Below are 8,640 nucleotides of genomic sequence, written 5' to 3' on the forward strand. Positions count from 1 at the left end.
CTTCAGTTGGTGTACATGCAAAAGGCACGCTAACTCCAGTTGATGCTGAGACAAGGTGTTGAATGTGAGCCTCAGTTGGTGTAGATGCATCAGGCACGTAAAATCCAGTTGATGCTGATGTAACAATTTGTTGCATGTTCGCCTCAGCAGTTGCTGTTGCAGCACACTCGTAAACTTCAGTTGATGCTGATCCCAGTTGTTGGATGCGAGCCTCAGTTTGTGTAGATGCAGCAGGCACTTAAACTCCAGTTGATGCTGATGCAGCAGGTACGTAAACTTTTGTTGACGTTGTGGCAGCAGGCCCATCTTGAGTAGGTGTTGATGTGGGTAATTGTAAAGCTTGTGTCACTGAATCAAGAATCGAAATAGATTTGCCCAGGTTCTGTAAGAAAGACAAGAGTTTTTTTCTCGTGCCTAGTTTTAAGGTGAGCCTCATCTCAGACACGTCTTCTGTTGTTCGTTTCAGCAACAACACGTCACAGCCGCCACACCCTATCTGTCCTGGCACAGCACTAAGCCTGATGTCTCGCACCTCTAAATCTTTGAATCTGTCGCTTTCTCCAACATACCCAAAAGCGAGAGACCTTCTTCTCCGTCTTGTGAAATCCAACAGGAGCTATCACGTGCCCCGAATCGAGACTCACAAGGAGCAATTGATACGCCGTAAGGACCTAGCAACGCAACCAATTCACCCGACGAAAATGACTCGGCCTCATCACCGCCACCGACACGCCTTCACCGTATCCTCTATGCAATCGCCAACCCAGGTGACAGTGTCAATCTCCTCAGAGCAAGATAAGATCTACGAGCCAACCAACTATGCCGAGACAATTCATTCACCAGATGCCAACTTTTGGAAAGCAGCTATCCAGGACTAATTCAACTCTTTTATGACCAAAAACCTTGTCCCTCTCAGATCTACAACCTGGAAGTTACGCTACAGTTTTAAGATAAAACCTGGCTCTCATGGCCCTGCTGCCCGGTAAAAGCAAGGCCGGTCGCAAAACGCTTTTCCTAGCGCCCGATCATCGACTTTAGAGAAACTTTTTCGCCAGTTATTAAACACGAAACGCTCCGAGTTGTCTTATCTTTCGTTGTCGCTCATGATATGGAAATGCCTAAATTAGACATAAAGACACCCTTCTTATACGAGGAGCTTGACAAGAAAATATTTTTACAACAACCAGAAGGATACTTCTTCACCGGAAAAACAAATTCTGTCTGCCACCTGCATAAGTGCATTTACGGTCTTAAAAAGGCCTCGCGCGTCTGGAAACGGCACTCCGATCACTTTCTCTGAAAGTGTGGTCTGCGTCCAAGTTCTTAAGACCCATAACTTTATCTTCGCCAGAACCAACGCGAATTTGTTATCGTCATCTTGGACAACATCAAACATCTAAGCAAGTATTTCTATATGAGATGCACAACCGTTAACAATTTTTTTTACTTTCTATCCATTGAGATCGTCAAACCAAATCGCTGTTTCTTTAATTCTTTCACTGCCGACCTACTAAAATTTTTCAGTGCTACAACATAGTTAACTGTCGTTCAAGAAATCTTTCAGTGGAACCAAGGCACAACCTACACAGGAGCGCAGATAAAAAGAAGAAAGAAGAGGCGATGCCTTACAGAAAGGCTATTGGCTCTCTTAAGTATTTAACGGTGGCATCAACCATGCCCAAAATTTCATTTGCTGAAGGACAAGTTTTGCGAGGATCAAGAGACAAATCACTGGGGACAGTAAAGCAGATTTTGTCTTACCTTTGTGTAACACGGCATTTTTTTTGTTCCAGGGACAGATAGACTTAAGGGTTTCACAGACTCCGACTAAGCTAGAGACGTCACTTCTCGCAGTTCAACGAAGGGTTTTCTTTTTTTTCTTCATAGAGGACCTGTCGGCTGGAGTAGCCGCCACCAGTCATGTGTCGCCCACTCCACAACCGAGACGTAGCTGCCTGAGAAGCCGCACGAGGAGTTTGGATTCAGCGTCTTTTAATAGACATGAATCTTGGATTAAAAACGCAAATGATAAATCGCTATCCAGCTGATAAAGAATCCCGTGTCCCATCAGAGAAAGAAACATATTGACGTCCGCTACCATTTCATACGCGAGCTTCAAGAGAATGGGGAGATAAACTTCAATTACGTTCATCCTCGAGCCCGGTATGATCTCTTTGATTACCCAGGGAGAGAGAGGTCACCTCTTTGAAGCTATCGAGATTGGCTCCCACAACCTCGTTAAAAGCTCCGCTGCCATCGTTTGATATTCCGCCACTTTCCTATGAAGCACTTCAACGTGACCTGTTTTTTTGTTCACGAGACCCGGTTTTTCAGCAGAATAGTTTGGTAGATTGACCGGTGTGTGTTTGGTGCAAGTGAGCGGGCTAATGGGACCGAGTTTCCAGTGAAATATCGGGACGAGGAAAAAACCGACGTTCGTTTTAGAAATAGATTTGAAGGTAAGAGAGAAACGGGGACATAGGCAAGAGGAAAAGGAATAGGAAGGCGAGTACTTAGAATTAAAGGACGAAATAGATAAGGAAGAGTTGGACGATGGGGATCCAAAAGATCCGTGGCTACTGAAAGAGCGTGCTCCTAAGTCCACTTCCGTCGTATCTAAGTCGAAAGGAAAAGCAGTGAAATCAACGGGTGCGGCGGCCTTGGCCAATTCATCCAAGGAAATCATTGGGTCAGGGGAAACTACAGCGTTTATTCTAACAGCGATATATTAAGTCAAGATTAGAGTCTGGCTAACGATTGGCTTGTTGACGGACGATTCGAAAGCAATCTCAAAGAAATTTGAGCTCGAGTTTGAATTGATGACGAGTTTGAGTTGATCTGGCTTTCTCGATTAAGCTGTCCAAGCTCGACGGCTTTATATTGAGGCACGCGAAAGACAAGGATCGGGTTAAAGTGGTGAATGCTTCGGAGGAAGTGCTCATCAAGACACACGGCTAAAAATCATGGACATCACTTCGCCTCTGTTTTATTTTCACACTAAAGTGTGTTTTCTTGGAGAGGGGGAAACGGAGGGGCAGGCCAAGAATACAGTGTGGGCCGTTTTACAGCAGCGGGGAAGAGCATATTACCACATCACCCAAAAAGGAAGGCGAGCAGTGTGGCATTGGTTGAGCCGACTTACGACTTTATTTTTTCAAGCCCTGGCGCATTTTCTCCAGGAAAGGATGTGGCTGACCTCCTTTTCACGGACAAGTTCTTAATGACGATGCTCAATGAGTCGTCTCAAGACGCTACGCTAGCAAGCTCGAAGTGACTCGTGCGAGGGCAAAGCTGGTGGGGAAGATTTAGCAATATATACCCAGAGCCATCCCAGCGGGTATTACGTCCAAGAAGAGGGACAAAGGCCCAATAACCCGTGGATGAGAGGCAGAGTGGCGGGATCGGAATAAGAGAACGACCACCGGGTGCCAGCTGTTGGGTTCGAGGAGGAGAAAGGTATGTTCTTCTTTCTGTTCCCATTAAAATCGAACGCAATTCCCTTATATCTGAAAGTGTCGGTAAGCGTTTGTTACAATTTGTCAACATTTCGGAGACTGTTACAAGTCCTTGACAGCGTGAAAAAAAGGGATTAAGCTGGATTTTGTAGAGACCCCGAAACAGACTAAACTTCCGTGTCCCTTAAGGTGCTTTCACACTGCCACTAACGGAGCGTTACGGAGCATAGCGTAGCGTAGCGCAACGTGGTGTGACGGAAGAATGTGTACTGTAGCGTAAGGGTGTTTGAAGTTCCTCCCCCCGGTAGATTGAGTTGACTCTTATTTATAGCAGATGGCGTCTTAATGACTCTGTTTACGTCTTGACAGCTGGAAATGATTTCGTTCAGGTCAATTCTCGTTTCTCATTTCAACGCGTCTAAATCGTAATAGGTGAGTTCTTTCGATTTCCTCTTTCATCATTGGTATAGATTGTTTGAATCTGTGTCCTTTTATTTGAAGCCATTGGAATGGCGTCGTTAGATACTCAATTTATTTGGAGCCTTGAGTTGGACAATCAGCTCATGGAGCTGCATAGAACAATTTCCTTGTCTCTATAACCGAAACGATGAATACTTCAAAGTTCCCAGGAAGCGTAATGATGCAATTGCAGAAATAGGGAGAATTTTGGAATGTGGTAAGTCATTGTATATAAAATGGAATTATCAAGCGTAAGCTAATAATGTTTTTATTGTATCTAGACATGTTTGAGGTAGCGAGAAGATTCAGGCAGTTAAAAGAAAAATACATCACTGACATCACTGAATCCCAGAACGAAGAAAAATGTGTGATGTGCAAAATGGATTTTCTGCAACCACACCTTGAATCTCATAGTCCCACTCCCAACAATCAATCTTCAGAATTTGTCTTTGAATTCGTAGATATTAAAAAAAAGCATCATTACTACGGAAAATACTGTATGGAGCAGCTATGGTATTAGTCTGGGCCAGACGTTGTCCAACTTGAATCACAAAGCGGCCTGCTCTCTTCGCCACTCCATTGAAACCATCATTTTTACGGATCTTAACGAAAATTAGTTTGTTTTTTATTTATTTTTATTTGAATTCTTTGATTGGCTTACAATTCAAATAAAAATATGGCAATGTCTCGACATTAATACGCTTACCTTTGTTCTTTTTTATATTTCATGATACATTGATCTGTTGCAAGTCATCAAAAACTGACCTTTTGTGTCACAAGTGTTCAAGTGTAGTCAGAAAGTTGTAATCTATGCATTTCCCCATTCGTTTCAAAAAGTACGTCGCCTTTCTATGCTTCTATTTCATGGCACGCATAGCGATTGCAAGACGACGTCGTCGTCCAAGAGGTCGTAAATGGGTTAATTCTCTTAACACGGGAGATAACAGAAACAAATATGGTGCATATCGTGCTTTCCTAACAGAATCTAGGTTGTCGAATGAGTCAATTTTTTTTTGTTTTGTTCGAATGACACCAAGTCAATTTGAGTACATTCATTCAAAAATAGCTCCATATATATAGCCAGGATAAACAAATTTTCGTGATTCAATCCCGACTGGTAAGAATTTGACATTTTATTGTATGCTGAATTAATTAAATGAAAACATGTTTGGTTTTCAGGAGAACGCCTTGCATTAAAGCTGCGATTCCTGGCATCTGGAGGAACTTTGACTTCTCTACGCTATAGTTTTCGAATCGGTATATCAACAGCACATTCTATTGTTCGATCGACTTCACAGGCAATATTCTTAGCATTATCACCATCATACATGAAAGTACCATCTAGTCCGGTTGAATGGGAGAGTATTGCAAACGAGTTCCACAATATATGGAATTTTACGGATTGCGTCGGGGCATTGGATGGAAAACACATCAGGATAAGTTTTCCAGCACTCTGTGGCTCACAATTTTACAACTATAAAAACTTCCACAGCATTGTGCTAATGGGATTAGCGGATGCCAGATACCGCTTCATTATTATTGACGTGGGAGCAAGGTAAAATTTTAAAAGCATGAATAAGTAACAAATCGTTGTTATTCGTTATGTTACAGCGGGAGCGAAGGCGGTGCCGCAATTTTCTCAACCTCAACTTTATCTGCCGCATAAAGAGAAATGAAATGAACCTTCCACAGCCATGCCCATTGCCGCATTCTGTTTCTGAATTTAAGATGCCTTATGTTATCGTTGCAGACGAGGCATTTCCTTTGTTCCGTAATGTAATGCGGCCTTATATCCTGGTCGGACAACGGGATGACTACCTATCGACAAGAAGGTTTTCAACTACAAGTAGTACTTCATTGATTGTGAGATGATGTGTTTTTCCATTTTATTTGAATTGAGTTATACAGGTTGTCCAGAGCTCGGCGCGTAGTGGAAAATGCGTTTGGATTGTTGGTTGCTCGATGGCGACTACTGAAATCTGAAATAAATTTCAAACCAGAAAATGTAGAGAACTTCACAAAAGCCTGTTGTGTGCTTCACAATTGCCTACAGTCGGATGACAAATTCGATCCTAACGAAAGGAATTTCGATCCTGAAACAGATCTCTTAGAACAAATGATACTTCCGCAATCATCACGACAAAGTAAAGTTGATGATCATCGTATTCGGGAGAAGTTTAAAAATCATTTTATGTTTGAATATGTGTTGGCTTGGCAGCAGGAACGTGTTGTGAATGATGGATATTACCCAGTAGATGAGCAATGAATTGCGAATAAAATAGTGCAACTTCCGCTTGTCGTTGTTTTATTTTATTTATTTTCATTAGCTGTACTCACCAGGAGAGTCGAATTTCTGTTAAAAAAAACGCGACGCCTTATTTTACCCACCCGCCCCCTCCCTCTAGTCATCTAGAATTGACATTGTGGTGTTTTATTGTTATGAAAGAGAAGGATTATCATAGCTGATTGGCAATAATCATACAGTTAATAGTCTTAAACATTGTCTGTATTTTTCCAATCATTCCATCACATTAAACATTCTATGTAAAAAGAGCTGAGTTAGAGAAGAGAAACATAACTAGGATTTTTTTCAAGAAATAAATTGTGCAAATCAGAACTGTTGCGACATCGATGTGAAAATGCTATTTTCACATCGATGTCGCACAAATAAATTGTGCGAATCAGTACTTTTGCGACATCGTTGTGAAAACGGCATTTTCAATTTTTTGACGAACACGCCGAGCAATAGGTAATGGCATCTCAGCAAGGGTTTTTCCTACTGAGATGCCATAAGCATTCCAAACACTTTTTTCAATGGTGATGAAGGTTGAATTTGTAGTTGGAGTACTGTCTTTACATGATTCCAAGAGGGAACCCAAATTGTTAAGAAGTTCTAATTCGTTTCCAGAAGCAATTTCCGTTTTGCGCCGGCCAATAACCTTGGGGACTTTTTAATAAGATATAAGTTAACTCGATTAATTTGAATCATTCATATTTACCAATATGGGGTGTTGTAGGTGTTGCAACAATCTTCTTGGCTGCTGGTGTTGCCATCAATATGGGTGTCTCTTTCGATTGTCCTAAATTCAATTTAAAGTGAGACACATGAGGTTAATGGCATATTTTTTTTACAGATAATATTTCAAACCTTGATTAGGATGGCTTGCAGAATTTTCCTTATCCTCAGTATCAGAAAGCTGCACATCTTCAACCGATATATAGCTCCCAGTGGAATCGGATCAGTCTGGTAAAGTAGAAGGGAAGTTCCCAGATCGACTGTGAAATTGTTGCAATGTAGTATGATGATTAAATATAGTGATTATTTTAAATATTACCTTCTTCGCTGTATATACTTGTCATAAAAAGAAATGCATTCAAACAATGCCCATTTTGATGTATGCGGCTCATCCACAGGAGATCCACTTGGCTTTTTGATTGAGCCACGCTCTCTACAGTATTTCTCCTTAAGCTTTGTCCACTTTTGTTTTACTTCAGCAACATCTGTGGTATAACAAAAACCATTAAACGATAAATTGAGGTCCAAAGCACACAATAATAATAAGTAGCCTACTCACCACATCCTATTCCTTTGGCAATTTTGAGGAATGCAGTTGCCTTTACTTCAGCATTGCGATATTCTGGAATTTTTACATCGTAAATGCAAGGGTAATCCATCGCACACATTATTAACTTCTCCTCAATATCAAGGGTCCAATAAAAGTTGCAATTAAACGACGCCATTCTAATGGTTTCAAATAAAAGGACACAAAGTCATTAAGACGTCATCTGCTGTAAATAAGAGTCAACTCAATCTACCGGGGGAGGAGCTTCAAACACCCTTACGCTAAAGTACACATTCTTCCGTCACACCACGTTGCGCTACGCTACGCTATGCTCCGTCACGCTGCGTTAGTGGCAGTGTGAAAACACCTTTAGCAAGGTCGGAAGGAATGGCGATTTTCTGCCGATTGTAAACCTCAAACCGCTAAATGTGTTCATACGTTATGAATACTTCATTTTGAGAGAAGGGGAATGTCTAGCAGAGTTGGATTTAAAAGACGCTTATCTTATGGTCCATATGCACCTCTCCCACCAACAATATTTGCGTTTCGTTTGGAAGGGACGATTTTTCAGTCTACCTGTCTGGCTTTTAGGTTAGCAATGGCCACGTGGTGTTTTACAAAAAAAAATAAAGAAAGGATTGGCTTTTCTGAGAAGGCAGGGCATACGTCTCATTGTGTATCTGAATGATATATTAATCATGAATATATCAAAGGATACAACCAAAGCCGATGCAGATAGGGAAGTTGAGTTGTTGCAAAAACTTGTTTTTTTATCAATTGGAAAAAATAAATTGTCGAACCATCGCAAGTAATAGCAATGTTGTAAATAATATCTGAGTCTGGTTATTTATTCAGCCAGGCTTTCCTTTTCATTACCGTCGGACAATGCAACAATAACTAAGGCCAAATGCGATGTGGTCCTGGCCAGGAGCAAAATTTCTTTGCGGGAGATTGCGTCAATCATTGGCATCTTTACATGGGCCATACCTACTATAGCTTTTGCGCAGTCTAATTTTAGGAGAGTGCAAACATTCTATAATAAGCAAGCTAGGAAAGTGGGATTTAATTTGAAGTCAGAATGCGTGCTATCTGTGGAAACCAGGGACGACTTAGAAAGGTGGTCCAGCTATTCAAGTTTTAAAAAGGACAAGTCGTTCTTTTCC

General features: G+C 41.4%; 2 long non-coding RNA genes across 4 annotated transcripts; one reads left to right on the forward strand and one right to left on the reverse strand.

Annotated features, from left to right (window-relative positions):
- The first annotated feature begins 3,262 nt into the window (after nt 1-3,262).
- LOC124326383 lies at nt 3,263-4,566 on the forward strand. 3 transcript variants are annotated; one of them, XR_006915554.1, is made up of 4 exons: nt 3,263-3,759; nt 3,825-3,887; nt 3,978-4,131; nt 4,196-4,566. It is a non-coding gene; the product is annotated as an uncharacterized LOC124326383 (long non-coding RNA). The 3 variants fall into 3 exon arrangements; XR_006915553.1 differs by having other exon boundaries at nt 3,263-3,456; nt 3,554-3,887; XR_006915551.1 differs by having other exon boundaries at nt 3,263-3,887.
- A 1,867-nt stretch (nt 4,567-6,433) lies between these two features.
- On the reverse strand, nt 6,434-7,623 carry LOC124329832. Its single transcript, XR_006916828.1, has 5 exons — nt 7,490-7,623; nt 7,250-7,415; nt 7,063-7,190; nt 6,914-6,994; nt 6,434-6,861 (listed from the first exon to the last, which is right to left on the reverse strand). It is a non-coding gene; the product is annotated as an uncharacterized LOC124329832 (long non-coding RNA).
- Nucleotides 7,624-8,640: the final 1,017 nt, after the last annotated feature.

Source organism: Daphnia pulicaria, chromosome 1 (assembly GCF_021234035.1).
Source record: "Daphnia pulicaria isolate SC F1-1A chromosome 1, SC_F0-13Bv2, whole genome shotgun sequence".
Lineage (NCBI taxonomy): Eukaryota > Metazoa > Arthropoda > Branchiopoda > Diplostraca > Daphniidae > Daphnia > Daphnia pulicaria.